The following is a 20853-nucleotide window of genomic DNA, read 5'->3' on the forward strand; positions in this document are numbered from 1 at the left end:
ACAGTTGTAATTCTCTCTGGGTGGAAAAACCTATCAGTGAGGATAGCATTCACTCTAAGAAGCAAGTGGCTATATTTTGTACTAGAGAAAAGGAAGTTGGGATGATGTCATAGGAATTATCCAGCCCAAGAAAGATTATTGGCTATGAGATGGAAGCCAGTTGTTTCCCATATTCTTGACTTCAAAACAAAAGAAAATGGCATGAAATGGAAGCAGGAGGAATTAGGGAGACATGAAGAATGACATTCTGCATATTAGGGTTAGTAGAGAGTAGGACATATTACCAGGTGTTCATTTGGCGCTTCTTTCTGGGGTGGCTCCAATGCCCTTCTCCTGAGGTTTTGATCAGGTGCTTTCTCATGGATGCAATAGAAACTGCAAGATGGGGTGCAGCTCAGTGGTAAAGCATTTGTCTAGCATGGGAGAGGTCCTAGGTCTGATTCTTAGTACTGATAAACAAAAACAAAGAAAAACCCAAAATAAAATGAACAAGCAAAAACCAAGAGTGAATACGATGACTTACATGGCATTATGGTTTGGATCAGATGGGTCTAGATTTTGAGCCTAGCTCAGCTAATAATTTGGTGTTAGCTAATTCCTTAACTTCTCTGGGCCTTTTTTTAAATCTGTGAAATGGGAGTCATGCCATCAACGATTAGGTTTTAATCAAATCCTATGTATAGAATATGTAACTTAGGGTTTAGCATATAGTAAGTACTCAGCAATGTTTGGATCTTCCAATTTTAAAATTCTCAGAGCTTTTTTCCCTCAATAGACCCATGGACACAATACTGTTAGTTAATTCAAAATGTTTTAAATATCTACCTAAAGCCAGGCATTGGTGGCACATGCCTATAATCCCAGTGTCTCTGGAGTCTGAGGCAGGAGAACCACAAGTTCAAAGTCAACCCCAGCAACTTAGTGAGATCCTAAGCAACTTAGCAAGATCTTATCTCAAAAAAAAAAAATAAATAAAATAACAACTGTAAAGGGCTGGGGATGTGACTCAGTGGCTAAGCACCCCTGTGCTTGATCCCTGATATAAAAAATAAAATAATCTACCTAAATTTTGGCATTAGGAGATCTAAATATGGCTTCTGCTCATGATAATTTACACTTTAGGGCAGACAAAAGACAAATTAGTTCTAAAACAAATTAGTTATAAAGTTGGGAGCAATTGAGGCAAGGCAAAAATTAATGCCAATTTTGCAGAGTTAGTAAGTATAATATGAGTAGAAAATCTATGTAGGTAGAACCATCTGAGAAAATGTTACAGGAAGGTTGGGACTCAATAAGGGTCTTAAAGAATGGCTAGGATTCAGATAGATTTAAAGGATAGAGTTAAGAAGACAGCATCTCCATCCAGGAGGAGGAGGAAGAGGAAGACCTGGTAGGCTCCGCGTGGCTCTCGGGTTGGCGCGGCTCCTCAGCCGGAGCCATGACCTCGCTGACCCAGCGCAGTTCGGCCTTGGTGCAGCGGCGCACCAAGGACAAGGAGCGGGCGGCTGCAGCGGTGAGGACGACGCTTGGAGCCGCCGCGATGAGCAGGATGACGATGACGAGGGCGACTCCAAGGAAACGCGGCTGACACTGATGGAGGAGGTGCTCCCGCTGGGCCTCAAGGACCTAGAGGTGCGGTGCGGCAGACAGGGTGGCGCGGCGGCTTGGGGCCTGGACCCCAGGTGGGCTCCAGGTGGGCGCCGGCCTCGGCCGCGCACCTGCCCTCCTTGCTTCCCAGTCTCTCGGCCCGGAGCGCCCAGCTTGCCCTGAGGAGTGAAGAGTTGGCGCTCCCCTGTGCGGCTGTTCATTCCAGATCCTCCTCGCACAGATTGCTTGGATTTTTCCTTCCCCCTTTCACAGTCTTTTCATTTCAACACCCCGGCAGTCTGCATTTCTACCTCACTTTTTTTTCTGCGTGTTCAGCCTGTGTAGATCCTAGGTTGCAATTCCACCCTGGAGACTGCCCGATAGACCAAATATCCAGGACCTCCAGTGCCCAGAACTCTTGCGTTTTGCCAGTTTTAGGATATGGAGGGGTCCACAGATCCACTTGTCAGGGGATTTGTATTTTTTAGACATATTAAGGTATGCCATTTGGTGTTATGAAAAAATTTGGAGGAAAAAGTTATTTTTCCCATTAAAGTTCAAAGTAAAAGTTATCATGAAATTTGGAAAACGACTTTCTAGGTGATCTTGATTTAGGATTACTCATCATTTTGGAAATGACTGTATATCATCTGAATTACGTGGCTGTATGTTAATTGAGTTAGCATTGAGAGGAAGGTTACAACTAGAGGCTTATGGAATGAGACATAAAAGTATTTTAACAAGAAAGGTGATCTGTAAGTCTGAAGCACCAATAGGGGATGTTTTTCTTGATGAAGCTCTAAAGCATGTTAAGGAGACTCAGCTTCCAGAAACAGTTCAGAACTGGATTGAATTACTTAGTGGTGAGACATGGAAGCCATTAAAATTGCATTATCAATTAAGAAACGTGCAGGAACGATTAGCTCAAAACCTGGTGGAAAAGGGTGTACTGACAACAGAGAAACAGAACTTCCTACGTTTTGACATGACAACATATCCTCTCACCAAAAACAACATTAAGCAGCGCCTCATCAAGAAGGTACAAGAAGCTGTTCTTGACAAATGGGTGAATGACCCTAACCACAGGGACAAGCACTTGCTGGCTCTCATTTACTCAGCTCATGCTTCGGATGTCCTGAAAAACACGTTTGCACCTCTTCTGGATGAACAGTATGATTTGGCTACCAAGAGAGTGCAGTAGCTTCTTGACTTAGACCCAGAAGTGGAATGTCTGAAGGCCACACCAACGAAGTTGTGGCAGTGGTGGCGGCATTCACGAAGTAACTCTGTCAGAATGAAATGTTTCCTTTTTCATGTGAACCAGTAGTTTTTCTTCTATTGACTTCTGGTTTTCTGCAGTTTGTACATTCCCACACTATAATTGGCTTTTGTTTTATGAAATGTTGGGTGACTTTTTCTTTTTTGTATATATGCAGGATTCTGCTGGTATGAGAGGCCTTCTGCTTTCTGTTTTTAGCAGATTTCACTGCCATATTGGCACTCAATCCCTGTTGCCATTCTCACTGTTATCTGTTTTGGGTTCTGGTGTACTTGGTCTTTCAGAGTACTTCCAGTCACCTTCCACGCACAGTTTTTGGATTACCTCAACCCAAGTTTTCCCACATGTGCATGTACATCTAGCATTCTGCCTACAGTTCAGACAGAAGCCACAACAAGGGCTTCAACTCACCAAAGGTAAATATCTGTATCTATTAGGACATTTTATACATAGACCTCAGTTGAGATGTTTACTTAGCAAAATTATTTTTAAATTGAAACAGCACAGTAAATACTTAATATAAAATGCCCCTTGGATTTTTGCTTCTCATGTAAATCTATTGTATTATTACACTTGTTATAATTTTAACTATTAAATCATAAAGGTCCAGTTATTTCACAAAGCCAGTTTGGGATGAGCTGCATTCCAGTTATGCTGTATATAGTTTGAATTATATATGAATTACTTCTGGCCACCCTGCCCCCATCTTAGTATTTTGCAAGATTTGATTAGTTGTACACCTGGTGCTCCATACTTGGCTTTAGTCATTGTTATTTGATGGCAAAATAGACCTATCATCACTGAAAGAGAGAAAAAAAAGTGTATCTGATTCATGCTGGGATATTTTTTAGCTCTGCCATTCATGGTACTCTTTGCCTATGCATTTTTTGGATTTTTTTCTTGGGGGGGTGGTCTTAACCGTTCTTATGATTTCTGTAGGGAAAAGGCTTGTGACCAGTACTAATCTTGAGTACAGTTTTTTCTGTCACCAAGTAAATTAATGTCTGCTCTGAAATGTCATTTATCTACATACACTTCCTTGGGGGGAAAAAAACCAGAAATGTCAGTCCTAGCAGATGTTGCATTTGAATAGGTAGCAAGTAATGACTACAACTCAGATGATTAAGAATTTTGTAACAGAAAGCTCTGCTGTTTTAATTTTTTATATATAATTATGATAATTAGCACATTGTAGGACTAGAAATCTTGCTTGTAAAGTTTATTTTTACTGTTTCTTATCACTGTTTATTGTATCACCATTGGTTTCATAATGTAAATACTATACATTGAAAAAATTAAATATCAGTTTTTTATTACTACAGTTGATGTTAATAGTGGGGCTTTCAGGTGTTTAGGAATTTCTTTGGTTAACCTTCATTGCAAAAGTACTAGATGGTGTATAACTCTAGAGTTGAATTTTAAGGGATTTCCTAATTTGTATACTATCTTTTTATCTGAAATAATAAATAAAATATGATCTTGAAAGTGACCGAAAAAAATAAATAATATATTCCATCAGGTTTATAGTGAATGTAGATGTTTAATAAGGACATTATTAGACACACAGTTATCTGAGTCACGAGAGAGCTAAACAGTGAAATGTACTAATAGTGTGCCACAGCACTTAATTAAAATGCTTAATTTATTACTCTGGTATTTTTTTATTTAAAAATGTGCAGAACAAAGCAGCACAGTATCCACTCTCTTAAATTGACACAACACACAAATTATACATTCTGCATCTATGGCAATATGCAAATAAGGCATCAGCATATCTGCAGATTCATCATCAAAAGTATTTATTCGTTGCTTATTTTTCACAGGCCCACCAAAAGAAAATGATTTTTGACAATTACAGTTCCTTCACTTTTGGAGTTTATGGTATAAAAGGGATAATGCTGAAATCTCTCTTCCAGGTAGGCAGAGAGAGGAAAGAGAAGGAGAGGGGGAGAGAGGATATTTAAAGGCAGACTAGCATTTTTGTACCAAAAGTTAATTCATAGAAATATTAACTTACTTATCTGTGTGACCAGATATAAAATCACTTAGATGACACAGCCTCTTCAGAATCTTAAACATGGGCGAAGAGACTCCAATTAAATTTAGTTGCCTGTGATGACTAATTTTAATTTTTAAAGTGCAACTTTTTTTCTAGAGTTAACAGGACTGACATGAGGGGCCAGGGGCAAAGTTCACCCAACATTTGGCACTTTATTTATCCCCAGGGCTTTCCTGGTTCCACTGTTTGCAGTAAGCTCTGAAATCCATGGTTCTCTGCTGGGCTCCTCTGAATTGTGACTCTTTACACTCTGCAGGTGAGTATCTGTAATCAAGCTGCATTAGAATCACCTGGAACTCTTGTTAAAATGCCAATTCCCAGGCCAAAGGCCAGCCTGCACATCATGCTGGAAGTCTGCATTTTATCATGGACCTTAGGTCATCATTCTCTGTCCCCAGTTACTTTGACTGCTGATTGCACCTGCTGAGCAAGCTTCCTGTCCTCTTCCTCCTCATTACTTTTGCTGCTGCTTCTTTAGTTCTGTCTCTATCCTGGCTACGCACATGGCCTCCTAGTTGTTCTCCTAGTTATCCTCTTTACTGTATTCAAAACCAACTGGAGCAAATTCAAATCTTACAGTGTTGAATCTAGCACAAAGTCCAGCAGTAGCTCCTGGGATAACTTGATCTCTTTGCTAAGATAGATAAGGCCCTTGCCAGCCTTTGTCTCCTGCTCCATCCACTCACCTGTCCTTGGGCTCACACAGCCATGCTGAAGGCTTTTGCTGTTCTCTGAACTCTTTGCTGGGCCAAAGCTCCAGGCCTTTGCTCCTGTGGGAGCCTCTGGCTAGAAGGACCATCTCTCATCCACTTTCTGGTTGTCTGACAAACACCCACTCCTCTTTAACACAGCAGCTCAAGAATGACGTCTTCTATGCTGACTTTCCTAGTCTAGTTCCTTCCTTTGTTCTCACTTCTCTTCTGATCTGTATTTTCTTCTATGTGCCACAATATTTGTGAACAGGTTCATTTCTCCCTTCAAGTCCCAATTCATGTCCTATTTCTCTTGGCATCTCAAAGAACATATTCATGCTTTCCCAAATAAGTGGATGAACTCATGAACTGAGTAACAGAGATCCAAGTAAATTTGCAGATCAGGAGTTGGGTGCATCGCCCTTCTTTTGGTGTTGTAGATCTCATCAGAATTTTGTCTGAAGGTCACAGACAAAATGAAACAGCTTGGAGCTTTCCATATGCAAACTGACTCAACCCAGCTTTACTGATACATGCTAGAACTAGATGAAGTCCATAAAATATTCTTTCATGATATGGATATAATAGAAGGAGAATGAAATAAATGAAACCAGTGTCTTTGTTATATAAACCTCTGAGTGAATTATGATAAATGAGCAATCTATATAGCAAATCTCACTGATCTTTCTTGAGAGTTATTTTACTTAGTTGATTTAATTTGCTGAAAACTGAGTACTACTTATTTGCTAAAAATTCCTTCTCTTATCTAAACTTAATTTATTTTAATTAATTTCCATCATTCCTTCTCTTTAACAGTGTACAGTGTGATTTGGGTATTTCACAGTTTTCTTATAAGGTTACAGTTCAGAGACCAAACATAAGAAGTCAAAGACTTGCAATTGTACCATCTGAAGCAATTTTAAGAATCAATGCTTGCCCTTACATGTTACTAATGGAAATGTAAAATGGAACAGTTAATTTGGAAAAACAGATTGGCTGCTTCTTAAAAAGTTAAATGGAAATATAAAGTAAGAGTAGTTAATTCCACTCCTAGGAATCTACTCAAGAGAATTGAATGTTTGCCCACTAAAAGACTTGTACATGAATGTTCATAGCAGCAATATTCATGATAGCCAAAGGGGGAAAACAACCTAAATGCCTATCAAATGATGAATGAACAAAGCACAATGGAGTATATCCATGCAATGAAATACTATTCAACAATAAAAGGAAGCAAAGTAGTGATACATGCTGGAACATAGATGAACCTCAAAATCATGTTAAAGGAAAAAAGTCACTTAAAGAGAATGGATTCTTTTCAAAACGAGTGCATATTGTTGTATTCAATTTATATGGAATATCCAGAAAAGACAAATTTATAGACATAGAAAGCAAATCAGTTGTTGTCCTGGAGTGGAAAGGGGTCATAGGGTGGACAGAAGGAATTGATTGCAAACAGACTTGAGGAAATTCTGAGGGTGCTAGAAATGTTCTGAAACTAGGTCATGGTGATATTTACCAAGTTCTACAAATTTGCAAATAATCATTGAATTGATAGACCACAGTGTTTATTCACTTATGATGCCTAAACACTGTGGTATGGAAATTATGCCTCAATGAAATTGTAAGAAATGGTTGAGGTTGACACTTGGTTACCATCATATTTTTATTTCAGTGATACTGTAGTTTCATAAACCTTTCCCAGGAAATGTTAAAAAAAAAGTCTTTAGGGATGGCAGCAGCGGTGGGTGCAGGTGACAAGGGCAGCGGGCCAGGACAGGAGCACAGCAGTGAACCCAACCAGCCTGGCTGGCTCTGCCCATGGACCAAGAGCACAATGACCAGGCAGTGGCATGGGTGCATCAGGCCCAGTGAGGGCAAGATTGTGGATACTTTGAAGTGGCATTGGAGCACTAAGACCTGAAGATGAGTGAACTGGACCAGTTGTGGCAGGAGGTGGAACAACTTAAAAACCAAATTAGAGATGCTTGAAAAGCATGTGCAGATGCAACTCACTCCCAGATCACAAACATTGGCCCAGGGGGAAGAATTCAGATGCACACCAGGAGAACACTGAGGGGGCGCCTGGCCAAGATCTATGTGATGCATTGGGGCACAGATTCCAGGCTTCTCATCAGCACCTCACAGGATGGAAAGCTCATCATCTGGGATAGCTACACCACAAACAATGTTCATGCCATCCCTCAGCGCTCCTCCTGGGTCATGACCTGTGCTTACGCCCCTTCTGGAAACACGTGGCCTGTGGTGGCCTGTGGTGGCCTGTACAACATTTGCCCCATTTACAACCTGAAAACTCACAAAGGGAATGTGTGTGTGAGATGTGAGCTGGTGGGACATACAGGTTACTTGTCCTGCTGCCTATTCTTGAATTACAATCAGATCGTTACCAACTCTGGAGACACCACATGTGCTCTTTGGGACATCGAGACCTTCAAGCAGACGACCACATTTACTGAACACACTGGAGATGTCATGAGCCTGTCTCTTGCTCCTGACACCAGACTGTTCATCTCTGGTGCTTGTGATGCCTTGGCCAAGCTCTGGGATGTCCAGGAGGGGATGTGCAAACAGACCTTCACAGGCCACGAGTCAGACATCAATGCCATTTGCTTCTTTCCAAATAGCAATGCATTTGCCCCTGGCTGGGAAGATGCCACCTGCAGTCTGTTTGACCTCCATGCAGACCAGGAGCTCATGACCTACTCCCATGACATCATTTGCAGGGTCACCTCTGTGTCCTTCTCCAAGAGTAGTTGCCTGCTGCTCACCGGGTACGATGACTTCAACTGCAATGTCTGGGATGCACTCAAAGCAGACAGGGAAGGTGTCTTGGCTGGACATGTCAACTGCATCAGCTGCCTGGGGGTGACTGATGATGGCATGGCTGTGGCAACAGGGTCCTGGGACAGCTTCCTCAAGATCTGGAACTAACACCACAAGTGGACACCACGGAGACTGGAAGACCATTCCGACCTTGAAGCGCTGCAGTGATAGCGTATCCTATCCAACCGCACTAATGTGGACACCCACACTCCCCTCAGAACTTCAAAGGGCAAGATCTTTTTCCTTCACCTGTTGCTGAAACCAAGAGCACAATTCCCATTAAGAGAAGGTCTCTGTGCTGTAAACTGAAACAAATTGTGCATTCCTTCTGGGGTCATTGTCTTTGTTTTCTTTTTTGTCTTGGATGAGTTTTAAAAGGAAATACTACCATAAACATGTTAACCAGAAGGTAAAAAAAAAAAAAGTCCTTAATCACAGAATCTAGATTTTTAAGTTGGTTTCTTTCCTTCTCCTCAAACCTTGAGGCCCTCCAACTTTATTCCAGTGGAGACATATTTGGAATGTAAAATAAACTTCCTTCCCCTTCAAACTAATTAAGTAAGCTCTGATGACATCAGCTATATTTGCAGCACTTGATTAAGACCATGATATAATTAAATTCTTGAATGATTAGAAATGCAAATTGTCAGGCCTCTTTTAGCAACAGGCATTGCTGCCTGGCTCCAGAATAATAAGTCAAGGAAATGACCAGGCTCATCCTGAGTTTATCCTGAGTTTAGTGAGAAAATAATATCTATGAATGGCTAAAACTTACATATTTATGTGGGCCAAAATTTCCCTAGTAGAAGTAGTACCTTTCTAAGAGTGAGTTCATTGAGAATTTTTGTGACAGGGTAGGATGACCCCTGAGCTTTAGGGCTGCACACAGCAGAGTTCAGATTCTGCTTCTTTCACTTACCAGTCATATGATTGTTGGCTAATTTAATTTTATTTCTCCCAGCCTGCATATCTATAATATGGGATTTGATTCTCTATCTCAAAGGATTTAGGGGCTGATTAAATGAGATCCCTTATGTGTCATTGGGTCTTACATTCAGAAGGTGTTTAATAAATGGAGTCCACTCAACACTTATTAACAGTCTACTGTGAGAAATAGTCCAATGAACCTTTCGCAGAATACAGTGTTTAGCCTTTTAGGTAAGACTGAGATGTAAGAAAAGCAGTTGGAGGGGAGAACAGAATGGAGAAGTAAAAGTAGAGAACACCTGAGTGTGAGAAATTCATGGCCCCTTGATAAACAGGAGGTGAGGGGGAAGGACTGACCTGACCAGCAGAGAAAAACTACAAGACACACTCAACCCAAGAAGGACTTCTGGCCACAAGAGAGCAAAGAGAGATGGGCACACATAAAGGTGTATTACTTTAAATAACCCAAAAGGAGAAAGTAAAACCTAGGTTTAGGTTATGTTTGGGAAGGCTGCACACCCAGACACATGAATCAGGGTTGGGGGGGAGGGGCCTTTTACACTAGGGAATAAAATACTGATTGTGACTTCCCTGGGTGTGTCTACTTTTTCAGACATGGATCTTGCAAGAAAATCTTAAAAATATCACTTTCTCTGTACTTTTTGATGCTCAGTCCATTCTTTGGGGTTGACAGGTGAGCATGTTTCTCACACCTACCATACATTTATTCCTCAAATTCAGCAAACATTTTGTGAATACCTGCTATATTCCTGCTATTCTTAGTGTTCTGGATGCATCCATGAATTTTAAGAGACAAAAATTCATATCATAGCAAAACCTATGTGGACAATAACTATAAACACAATCAATAACTAAATGTTTTTGTGTTAGATATAATAATATGTCCCATGGGAAAAAAGAAAAATGAGTAAGAGGGATCTAGAACCATGGAGGTAGAGGAAATAAATGATGAGTTGCAATTTTGGGTAGTCAGGGAAGGGTTCCTTGAGTAGGTAAAATGTAAGGGAAGCCACAAAGGAGTGAGGGAGTTAGCCATCATCCAGAGATATCTGGGAAGAATTGAACAAATATCTAGCACAAAGATGCTCAATTGGAATGTGCTAGAAACCTTTATGAAGCACAGGGGATGGGGAGGGTGACCATCCTGGAGATGGAAGAGTAAGCTGAACTGCGTTCAAACACTGCCTCCATCGCCTGCCTATCATGTCATCTTTGGCTTTTTATTTAATTTCTCCAAGTGTATAGCCCTTCATCTATAACATGAGATTTCAATATCTATTTCCCAAAAGATTACCTGTTCCCAAAGATTAAAGCACTCTTTTACCCCAGTGACCTCTGAAGCTGGAGTCTGTAGGTTGTGTTTCAGCAGAATAAGCAGAGCAGAGACCACTGTTTTATTTCTGTCTGGTTCTGACCCACTCCGCATCAATGACATTCACTTCTGCTAAGCTTATTCCAGTACTGGATCAAGGTTGGTGGGCAGTTAGGAGATGGAGACAGCTGAGGTTGAAGATCAATTGTAAAATACAAAAAAAGATGGAGCCGTGAGAAATAAGCATTAGTTTATTCAATCAACAAGCAGTTATTATGGAAAGAATAAACTGATCTAGCTATCTACTATGGTCTGTATGCACTTATCATATTGAATTAAGAAAATGCAGAGAGTGGCTTCCAGTTTTAAATACTAGGATGATAAATTTTATACATATATAAGTGCGTGTGTGTGTGTGTGTGTGTGTGTGTGTGTGTGTTTGTGTGTGTGTGGTTTTCTCAGAATCAACTATACATCAAAGGTGACTCATATACTTTTGTTCAACTTTTGTGAATTGTGTGCTAGAGTTTGACAGAACAGGGTTATGGTATCTTCTTTAATGTTATTCCTCTCAAACTTTCTTTTGGTTCCTTGCTGGATGTAAATGGTATAGTGGAAAGAACTCTGAATTCAGTCAAAAGATCTTAATTCAACAACTATTTCTTCAAGATTTAACTGTATGACTTGCTATTTATCTCCTCTGAGTTTTATTTTCCTCACTTATATAATAACAATGAAACCTCTACATCGTCTGCTTCCCAGGTGTCAAAGTTCAAATGAAGAAATGCATTTAAAATCATTTTGTAAACTATAATTGTTAACCTGAAATGTGGGGAGGACTTATGGTTGACCAAAGAGGCTGTTGGAGACTGGGTGATGGTCAATTACTTGTTGTAAAAAGAATGGTTTTGGCATTACTCCACTGAGTAGACATTTGGTACTAATTTATGCACATTAGTTAATTTTGTTTTGCTGGACCTCAGATGGGACTTCCTGATGGATGGCCATCTATGACAGAGTCAAGGAAAGCACACAGCTCAATGCTGTGATCCTTTCAGGGTTGGAACTAAAGGAGAGGGACTCTTGAGAAGTACTGATTTGGCTGGAAATTTCCAAGTCATCTGCTCATGGGAACTCTGCTGAGACCTGGGAAGTGGGATGAGTAAAGAAAACTCTTTTTCTTTTAACACCGTTGTGTTCATTTTCAGCCTAGGATTCAGCCACCTGGGTTTACATGCCAGGCATATAGGAAGGTACTGTATTCACAAAATAGTGCCTGACAGTGCTGTGGCCCATCTTTCCAAGCTCTGAACCCATCTGAGCTGGCTGTGAGTGAGAGGAAGAAAGTGGCATACTCTTCCATGCAAAAAAACACGAAGGAGTGAAATTAAAGGTATATTCTTGGGAAAAAAGAGAATTATTCAGGAGAATGGCAGCAAGATGCTCTGTGAAATTATGCGTGCATGGTTAGAGCATTAATTGGGTAGGGCAGAGAAGAATCCCTGAATTAAGGATTATTAAACCTGACAGCAGGTAAGCCTTTGCATCTCTGCTTATGTGTTAATCTCACTCTATGAGCTGCAAGTAGCTATGAATAGGACCAAGGATTTTGCATTTTTTTCTCTCTCCAGGGATCACCCCTATAATTGGCATTCTGTAGTTGCTCAGCAAGTGTGACTGAATGGGATGGTGGCACTAGTTCTGTCCACATAGTCAGACTGGCTAGGGAAGAAAGGCTGTCCCTGAGTTTTCCATGGGCAATTCACCTCAATGTTTTACCATCCTCAATATTTGGGGAAGATTTTTATTTGGTAAAAATATTTCTCTTCCTTGGTACCCATTCATTTTAAATGTGCTTGCAGTATCAGTGTAGGCTAGCTATGGGCCAGGGTGGAAGGTTGCTGTGGTCGGTTTCTATAAGGCTGACATTCCCAGGCATGCTGGGTGATCAAGAGGTGGCTGTAATGGCTTACATACATTAGTAATTGAGATACTGATAACTCAAAGTGTCTTACAGTGGTAAAAGATGTAAAATCTATTTGATGATTAGAATTTTTCCATTTTATTTGAACATTTAATGTATGGCTTTATGTATTAACTTCTTAACTTCTATAATGACTGAGTGTTTGCAATTCTTTGAATACACCCACCACAGGAAGTATTCCAGGCAACTAAACAACATTTCATTTCCTGAATCTTCCTCTTAAAGAATCTCAGTATTTATTTGCTTATTTTTTGGGTCATGATTTGTCTATCAACACTGAAGTTCTTTGCTTTGCCTATAGTGTGAAATATTAGATTTTTTTCTGAATTTTTTCCTGTTTTTGTATTTTTCTAATGACACATGCAATTTTTAACCCTGCCTCTAAAAGACAGGTATTGGGTGTTCCTAAATAGAAAATTATTAACTGGGAGATTTTAAACATATTCCATATCTAATATATTTCAACATATTTCATTTTAAAAAATATTTTTATTAATTAATTTTATTACTAAGCCTCTTCTAGAATTTCCTAGATTCTTTCCAACTTACTCTACTCATGAAATTATGATTTTATGTGTGTCATGAAGTGAAAAAGTTAGGAAAATAATGCTATCAATTATCATTATTGCAATTTTTCACCTTTGGAGATTAGATGTAAGTGGCAGCAATGTTCATCTTGGCAGATGGGATTTGTTAGAGGAAACCAAGATGTTTCTACTTTCATTTCTAAGGCACCATTTGCTAAGATGGTAAAATAAAGAGGGACACTTTATTTTGTGAACAATATTTCATAATGATGAACACTTCCTGGTGGGACTGAATGTGTCTGTAAATATCACAAGGAAACCCCTTAATCTGTACAATCATAAAAGATTGTAATTATAATAAATAATATCAATTTATAATTATAATAAAAAATAATGAAGAGTCTTAGTTTTCCAACTATTTATTCTCGTGCTTCAAGTATTTTCTAAATCTGCTCGAAATAGTCCTGACCAAGGAGGACCTATTTTCACAGTTGATGTGCAGTAATGAGGCATAGTTAATACCTCCTTCAGTCACAGTGCCATTTGGTATTTCATGGATATTCAATAACACAGGCAACTACAGACACATGGCTTCTTGGGTCACATTTCTATGAAGTGGCAGAGGGGAGCAATATCAGTGTGCCTTGGGATTGGAACCTGCTGAAGTCCTCAGCCAGAGACTGGCACCCATGTTATGTTCTCAGCAGCTGTCCCATCCAATCTTCCCAGAGGAAGTGCAGGAAGACACAGACCCTGATCCCAAAACTGCCACCACCAGGAAACTTGCTCCCCAGCAGTTCCCCTTATGTCTGGCCAAGCGCTTGCAGGACCATGGACAGCTCTCTGACAGCTCTTGGGTGGGACAAGGGTGGAGGGATTCCTGCCATCGCAAGAGCACCTACCTGTCAAACCCACCACCACCCACTATCACCAGAGCAAGGCGAGACACAAAGGCAAGATCACACCTTCACTGCAACAGTGGAGGACAGTGTCCTCTCCCAGTTCCAGTGAATGAGATCCTGGTGACAACATCCCCACTTGCTCACTGATTGCACATCTGCAGAACCAGTCCTGTGCTGACACACCGCCTATATCCTCTCCTTGCTCCCCACTTCAGTGGCCCATGACTTCTCCTGCTGGCAACCCTGCTCCAGCCCACCACCTTCCTCCATGCTTGGTGGTATGTGGAGTGTTCATATTGTGGCCTGTGCCATTGCCCACCTTTCCAAAGAGCGCCCTCAAGGAGGCACAGGCCTGTCCCTGTACTGGAGGCATAGGTACCACCAGCAAAACCCCACATGTGTCACCCTAGTCCCCACCTGCTGCATGCACCAAGAGCTGCCCTCTACCTGCCAGCCAGAGTCTGCTCAGCCCTCCTGCCACCTGTCACCTCCACAGGACTCCAGCCAGCTGTGCAGCCATCCTGGCCACCTCTGGGGAGGGTTAGGATTAGGGTTAGGGTTAGGGTTAGGGGAGGGATCCCTGCCATTGCCACAGCTGCTGACCTCAACCAATATCTACAACCCTTCCCAGAGACCCAGGAAATCTCAATGGTCAGCTGGTGGATCAGCAGGCTCTGGATCCAAATCCCCAGTGCCCACGATCCACAGTCTCCCCAGGATCGAGGTATGCTCCAGGCACGCAGTTTCCACAACTATCCCTCTTGCATCCGGTACACACATGTGAACGTTGCGTGCATGTGTCTATTCCTGGCACAACCCTGCCTCTTGCCCTGTGTGGACAGTTTTCTGCACGTGCCCAGGATTCTCTAATCATTACCCTCCATAACTGCATCCTGGTAACGGGTCTCACTGCCTTTTATCCTGAAGCTGAGTTGGCCGCAGTAGAAAGACCCTTTGTGCTCGCTGCTGTATTTCTGAATCACACCATCTCTAATCACTGCCATGGGTATGTCCCAGGACAAGCTTTGTCCCTCACCATTGTCCCCCAGGGACCAGCCTGCGGCATTCCCCATGAAGACCTATCACAGCTCCAGCAGACTTCCCCACTCTGGTTGGCCACTCTGGCTGCCTGGTCTCACGGGGACACTCGCAGGTCATCCTGCTGCCGGCTTGCAAGGACACATTGGCGGTTGAGTCAAGTGCCTCATAGTGCTTGTCCAGGGTCCTGAAGACCATTCTTCACTTCCTGGGAGACGTGGACTTGTCCTCCATCCTCCACATGCCAGGTCTGGTGAGGAAGATGCTGCTGTCTGCTGCACCTTCCACCAATTCCTGCAGCACAGACCATCAAATCATCAAGCACATGCCTCCTATGGCACAGGAGCAGGAAGGGGCTGCTTGCCAGCTTGCAGCACCGAGGACTGTCCAAGACTGCTGTCCAGGGAAGACTGTGCAGAGAGCCCCTGGAGACAGTGACCAAGAGCAGCCTGAGAAGGCAGAAGACCCTGAAGAAAGAAAATATCAGAGGGGGAGCTCCCCTGTGACTGGAGCACAATTTGCCTTCAGGCCCCTGGTGTCCCATAGCTGCCTGCCTTCCTTTCTGCCCAGGCCTGGGGCTCTGCAGGTAAACGTCTGCTTCAAGAGCTCCCAAGACAGAGCTGGCATCTCCCAGGTCACCTGTATGAGCTCCTGCCACAAAAGAGATGCCATCAGCAGCTCATACAGCTCCAATAGAGGTCTCCCAGGCTGGAAGAGGAGGGCTCCAGGCCCTTCCAACCATGAGCTGCCCCTGGGATGCTCTTTATCCCCAGGGATTCCACCAAAGAAGGCCCACACTGAGAAGGTGGCAGAAGGGTGGGTGGGTCAGCCATTGGCCAGGAAGAAGGGTTCATGTACTGAAGATGCCAGCAGGCCACGGAAATGGAAGATTCTTTTGCTGCCTCACCACAAAGGGGAACCTCTGAGGCTGCCACCACCTCTGGAACTGGCTTTTCCAGTCACCGCTGAGGACCTATACTTGGAGGAGAAAGTTCTGCAGTGCATCAACTGCCTTCTGATGGGTGAGACCCAGGACATGTTTGACAGCACTACCATGGCCCCCCAAGCCCATGCACGGGACCCCACTGCATTGGGAGGAGGGGCCAGGCCTGTGGCATCACTGGACCTTAGCAAGAACTTGCTCCACCATTCCCAGTACCACCACTGTGGCAGCCTCCACATCATTGTGGGTGGGCTCTGCCATCTCATCCCAGAGACACCCTCCCACCTCCAACCTTAGTGTCCTCTTCCCCCATAGCCTGCCAGTTGCTGCTTTGGCTCTTCCTCCCAAACCCTCTCCCAGCACGCTGGCAGGCTTGGCTCCACAGCCAGTGGCTCCCTTTGGGGCCACCCTCATGAAAACCAGCTTGCCTTCCCAGTCCCTCCATCTGGGGCCTCCATCCAGCTCGGGTAGGAGCTCCCTCCCTTCTCACCAGAGCCCAAAGCCCAATAGAACTCACTGGGCCTCACCTGTGGACAGCACCAGCAGACCAGCTACAAGGGTGTGTCAACAGATTCTGCTTGGGAAGCAGCCTGTCATCCGTGGAGCCACCATTCCACCAGTCCCTGGGGTTCCTCATGGGAAGATGCCCACATCCCTCTCCTTTGCCAGTCCTTAGTCTGGACACCTGGCAGCTCCAGGTCCAGGGGCAGCCCCAATCCCACCATTGACTGCAGGTCCAGCCTTGGCCAGACGAAAGCACTCAGCCCTTAGGGCTGACACACATTGAAACCCCACCATGGTTTCCCATGCCAGCACCCAGGAATATTCTCCTGGCAGCCAGGCTGCAAGGCCTGCTGGGAAATCAAATGCATTGGCCTCTCCCTCTGCAGCTGCCCCCCAGAGGCCAGGACCTGTGGCCAGAGTTTGTCCTGACAACAGGCAGCCCTAGTCAATCTGTGACAAACAAGTTCCATCCCCTTCCAGGCTGACAGAGTTAGTTCCATCAAAGGCCACTGGAAGGACAGACTTGACCCCAGGCCTGACTACTCCCAGGACAGCAATGAGCATTTGCTCAGAAAGTAGAGCAACCCCCAAACCCAGAGAGCACCATGGGGCAAGCTTGGGACAGAATAACAACAGTACCCCTGGCCTGAGCACTACCACTGCACTCAGAAAACACAGAAGCAAGAGCAAATGGGGGCAAGGAAGCACTGGAGCTCCTACCCTGGATGACACCCCCCAACACCTGCCCACCCAGGAACACCTAGGCTCATCGCAAGGGACCAACACCATCCCCAGAAAGGCTACTTCTAGTAGCTCATCTGTCCCTTTCACATCAATGGGATCTGGGAGCCCAGACTTGCTCCCAGATCTTTATCAGTCTTTGGGAACATGTGTATTGCTTCCCAATGAGGAGGGACCCCAAACAACAGAGAGCAACCTGGGGCAAGCTTGGGATACAGTACCTCCAGTGTCCATAGGGAGACATCCAACATGGGGACCAAGGGGCAGAAGGGAAAGTGCAAATCAGGGCAAGCAAACACTGGTATTTGTACAGTTACTGCCACTCCCCAAAACCTGCCCATGCAGAAACCCTTAAACTCTCCTGGGGGAACAATGACCTCCCCAAGAAAGACCTCCTCTACTTGTAGGTCTGTTTCCATAGCATCAATGGGATCTGGAAGCCCAGACTTGGTCCCAGGTCTGACCTCTCCCAGGGCAGCAATAAACACCTGCTCAAAAAGTAGAGGAACCCGCAAAACTGGAGAGCAAAAGGAGGCAAGTTTGGGACAGAACACTAACAGCACCCCTGGCCAGAGCACTATCACTGTCCCCAAAAAACAAAAGAACAAGAGAAAACAAAGACAAGGCAACACTGGAGTTCCTACCCTGAGTGTCACCCCCCAACATCTGCCCACTCAAGAACACCTAAACTCATCTCAGGGGACCAACACCACCCCCAGAAAGGCTACCTCTGGTAGCTCATCGGTCCCTGTGACATCAGAGGGATCTGGGAGCCCAGACTTGCTCCCAGATCTCATATCAGCATTTGGGGTCTTGTGCCTCTCCTCTTAAAGAGGATGGACCCCAAGCAACAGACAGCAAACTGGGGCAAGTTTGGGACAGAGCACCTCCAGTGTCCATAGGCAGATGACCACCATGGGGACAAAGGGGCAGAAGGTAAAGTGCAAACAAGGGCAAGCAACCTTCCTACATTTACTGCCATCCCACAAAGTCTGTCCAAGCAGAACCCCTTGAGCTCTCCTGGGGGAACCAGCACCACACACAGAAAGGTCACCTCTACTCGTGAGTCTCTCCTCATGCATTCAAAGGGATCTGGGAGCCCAGACTAGACTTGGATTTCATATCTTCCTTTGGGGCCATGTTTCTCTCCTCCCAAATTGGAGGAACAAGAAGACCAAGACAGGGCTAATGGGGCAACTTGGGCTTCAACACTTTCAGTCCCACTAACCAGACCATCTGCACAATGACCACCTTAAATGGGAGAAAAAACATTTCTGTTCCTGGAGTTGAGGGGGGTCACTTTAAGTCCCCCACTGCAGAAGCCCCCAAGTCCACCTTGGGGCACCTACACCACCATGAGCAAGGCTGTATATTCTTACACCCATGCCCTGACCTCTCACCCTGGCAGCTCTGCGTCTCTTGGGTACACGGTAAAGAGGACCAACCCTGTATTGGCCCAGATTTAACAGGAGTTCTCTTGTAACTCCTCCAAATATGTTTTCTCAGTCCACAGCTGGTAGCTCTTCTCCCCATGATATGCCTGGTGTTCAGATGTTTGGTCATTTAATGGTGTCCTTGAGGTCTCTTCTGTTCCTTGTTTTGTTCCTATTTCTTGTCCTCATTGCTGTCTGAAGGTACTAGTTTGGCAAAGTTGTCCTCAAGCACTGACATTCTGTCTTCTGCTTGATCTGGACTGTCATTTAGTCTTTCACCTGCAGTTTTATGTGACATACAGAACTTCTGCTTTCCCAGATTACTACTTGATTTGTTTTCAAAATCTCTCTCTCTCTAGACTCAAGTGTTCATTCACTGTCTTATTTCCCTTCATACTTTCAGCTGTCCTTTGCACTCTCTTGGTTTACATTGATTTTTTCAAAAGGTCATTCTTCTGAGTGGTTTGTCTGGCATTTCATTCACTGTAAAACTTTTGGTCTTGGTGCCAAGAAAATTATGGAATGTAGGAGGTGTCAAATGGTCTTGTTTTGTGAAATGTCTTTTATTTGTGTTGAAATTTGCACAATTGATGGGGCGAATGTCTCTTCTGTTTGTTGTTGTTGTTGTTTTATCTTAACCAGGGATGGAACACAGAGGAGCTTAAGCAGTGAGCCATGTACCAAGGTCTTTCTTTTGTTTTCACTTTCACCAAACTATCACTAAATTGTTTAGGGCATGACTGAATTATTGAGTCTTGTTTTGAACTTGTGATCCTCCTTTCTCAGCCTCCTAATCTGCTTGGACCACAGGCATGCACTACCATGCCCAGCTCTCTCCCACTTTCATTTGATCCACTGTTATAAGCAGCCTTGTATTGTTGCTGTAGGCTGGTGATGGTTTGGCGTGTTGTGTTGGGTTTCTCTAGAGATGTGCTGCATGGCCTCTTTTTCCTGCTGCATGTCCAGCTGTGACTAGTGAGGACTGACCCTGGGCATTGAGGTCCATAGTGTGAAGGACCTGAGTTTTCTGTTTGTCTAGAGAGGGAACCCTGTTGTAATCCAGGGATGTGGTGTAGACAGTAGGGTGATCTTGCTCATGTCCCACATGGACTAGGTATTGAATACCCATCAGAGGGATGGCTGTCTGTGAAATAAAAAGTATGAAAGTAATATATCAGAAAATAAGACAAAAAGGTAAGGATATTTTTAAAGCAGGGCAAATTTGGTTGAACTGTCCAGAAGGGTCTGTCTCTAACAAAGAAGCAGCCTGTGACAGATGTATTTGTAGTAGTACAGATCAAAGGGGAACAGTAGGTAAAAAGTTTCAGTGTGGGGGAGTCTTATTTCAGTGCTTGCTTCTTCATGTGGCAAGGTCTTTCTGTAAACAGGTTATTTGACGCCAGGGCTGTGTTTGAACTTGAGCTGTGAGCTAGAACAGGGTGGCAGAGAGAGATGGGCATTCTCGCCCCTGGGAGTTCCCACCTGGGACTTCCCAGAACAGGGCTTTCCTACCTACTGACTAAAATATTTCTCATTTCACACAGGGCTCATAGATGGCTTTCCACATATCCCACATCTTTAATTTTTTAATGCAAGTGGTGGGCAGTTACTTTGAGTTCCCAGATCCTTGTTTTCAGGGTACCACAGCCATTTATAATGACACAAAAAAGAATTAGTAGCAAACATATCATTCCTTTAACATTCCATGCAAAATGTTTCAACATATTTCCAGGATTAAAAACATTTAATTCATGAAATATTTGTTCAAATCAATGCAAGACAAGATTCTTTTTCATAGTTTTAACTAATTTGTTTGGGCATGAATTTTAATGCAATTTATATTAAACACCAATGAAATTTTTCATAGAACTAGAAAAAGCATTAATGAATTTTATTTGGAAAAATAAGAGACCCAGAATTGCCAAAGCAATTCTTAGCAAGAAAAGTGATGCAGGAGGTATCACCATACCAGAACTTAAACTCCGCTACAGAGCAATAGTAACAAAAGCCTCATGGTATTGACACAAAAACAGACAGGTAGACCAATGGTACAGAATAGA

At 43.5% G+C, this 20853-nt stretch overlaps 2 pseudogenes; both read left to right on the forward strand.

Moving 5' to 3' along the window:
* The first annotated feature begins 1438 nt into the window (after positions 1 to 1438).
* On the forward strand, positions 1439 to 2871 carry LOC124974642 (Golgi phosphoprotein 3-like; annotated as a pseudogene).
* Positions 2872 to 7543: 4672 nt separating this feature from the next.
* On the forward strand, positions 7544 to 8569 carry LOC124974641 (guanine nucleotide-binding protein G(I)/G(S)/G(T) subunit beta-1-like; annotated as a pseudogene).
* Positions 8570 to 20853: the final 12284 nt, after the last annotated feature.

The sequence above is a fragment of the Sciurus carolinensis genome, unplaced genomic scaffold (genome assembly GCF_902686445.1).
Source record: "Sciurus carolinensis unplaced genomic scaffold, mSciCar1.2, whole genome shotgun sequence".
NCBI classification, from domain to species: Eukaryota; Metazoa; Chordata; class Mammalia; order Rodentia; family Sciuridae; genus Sciurus; species Sciurus carolinensis.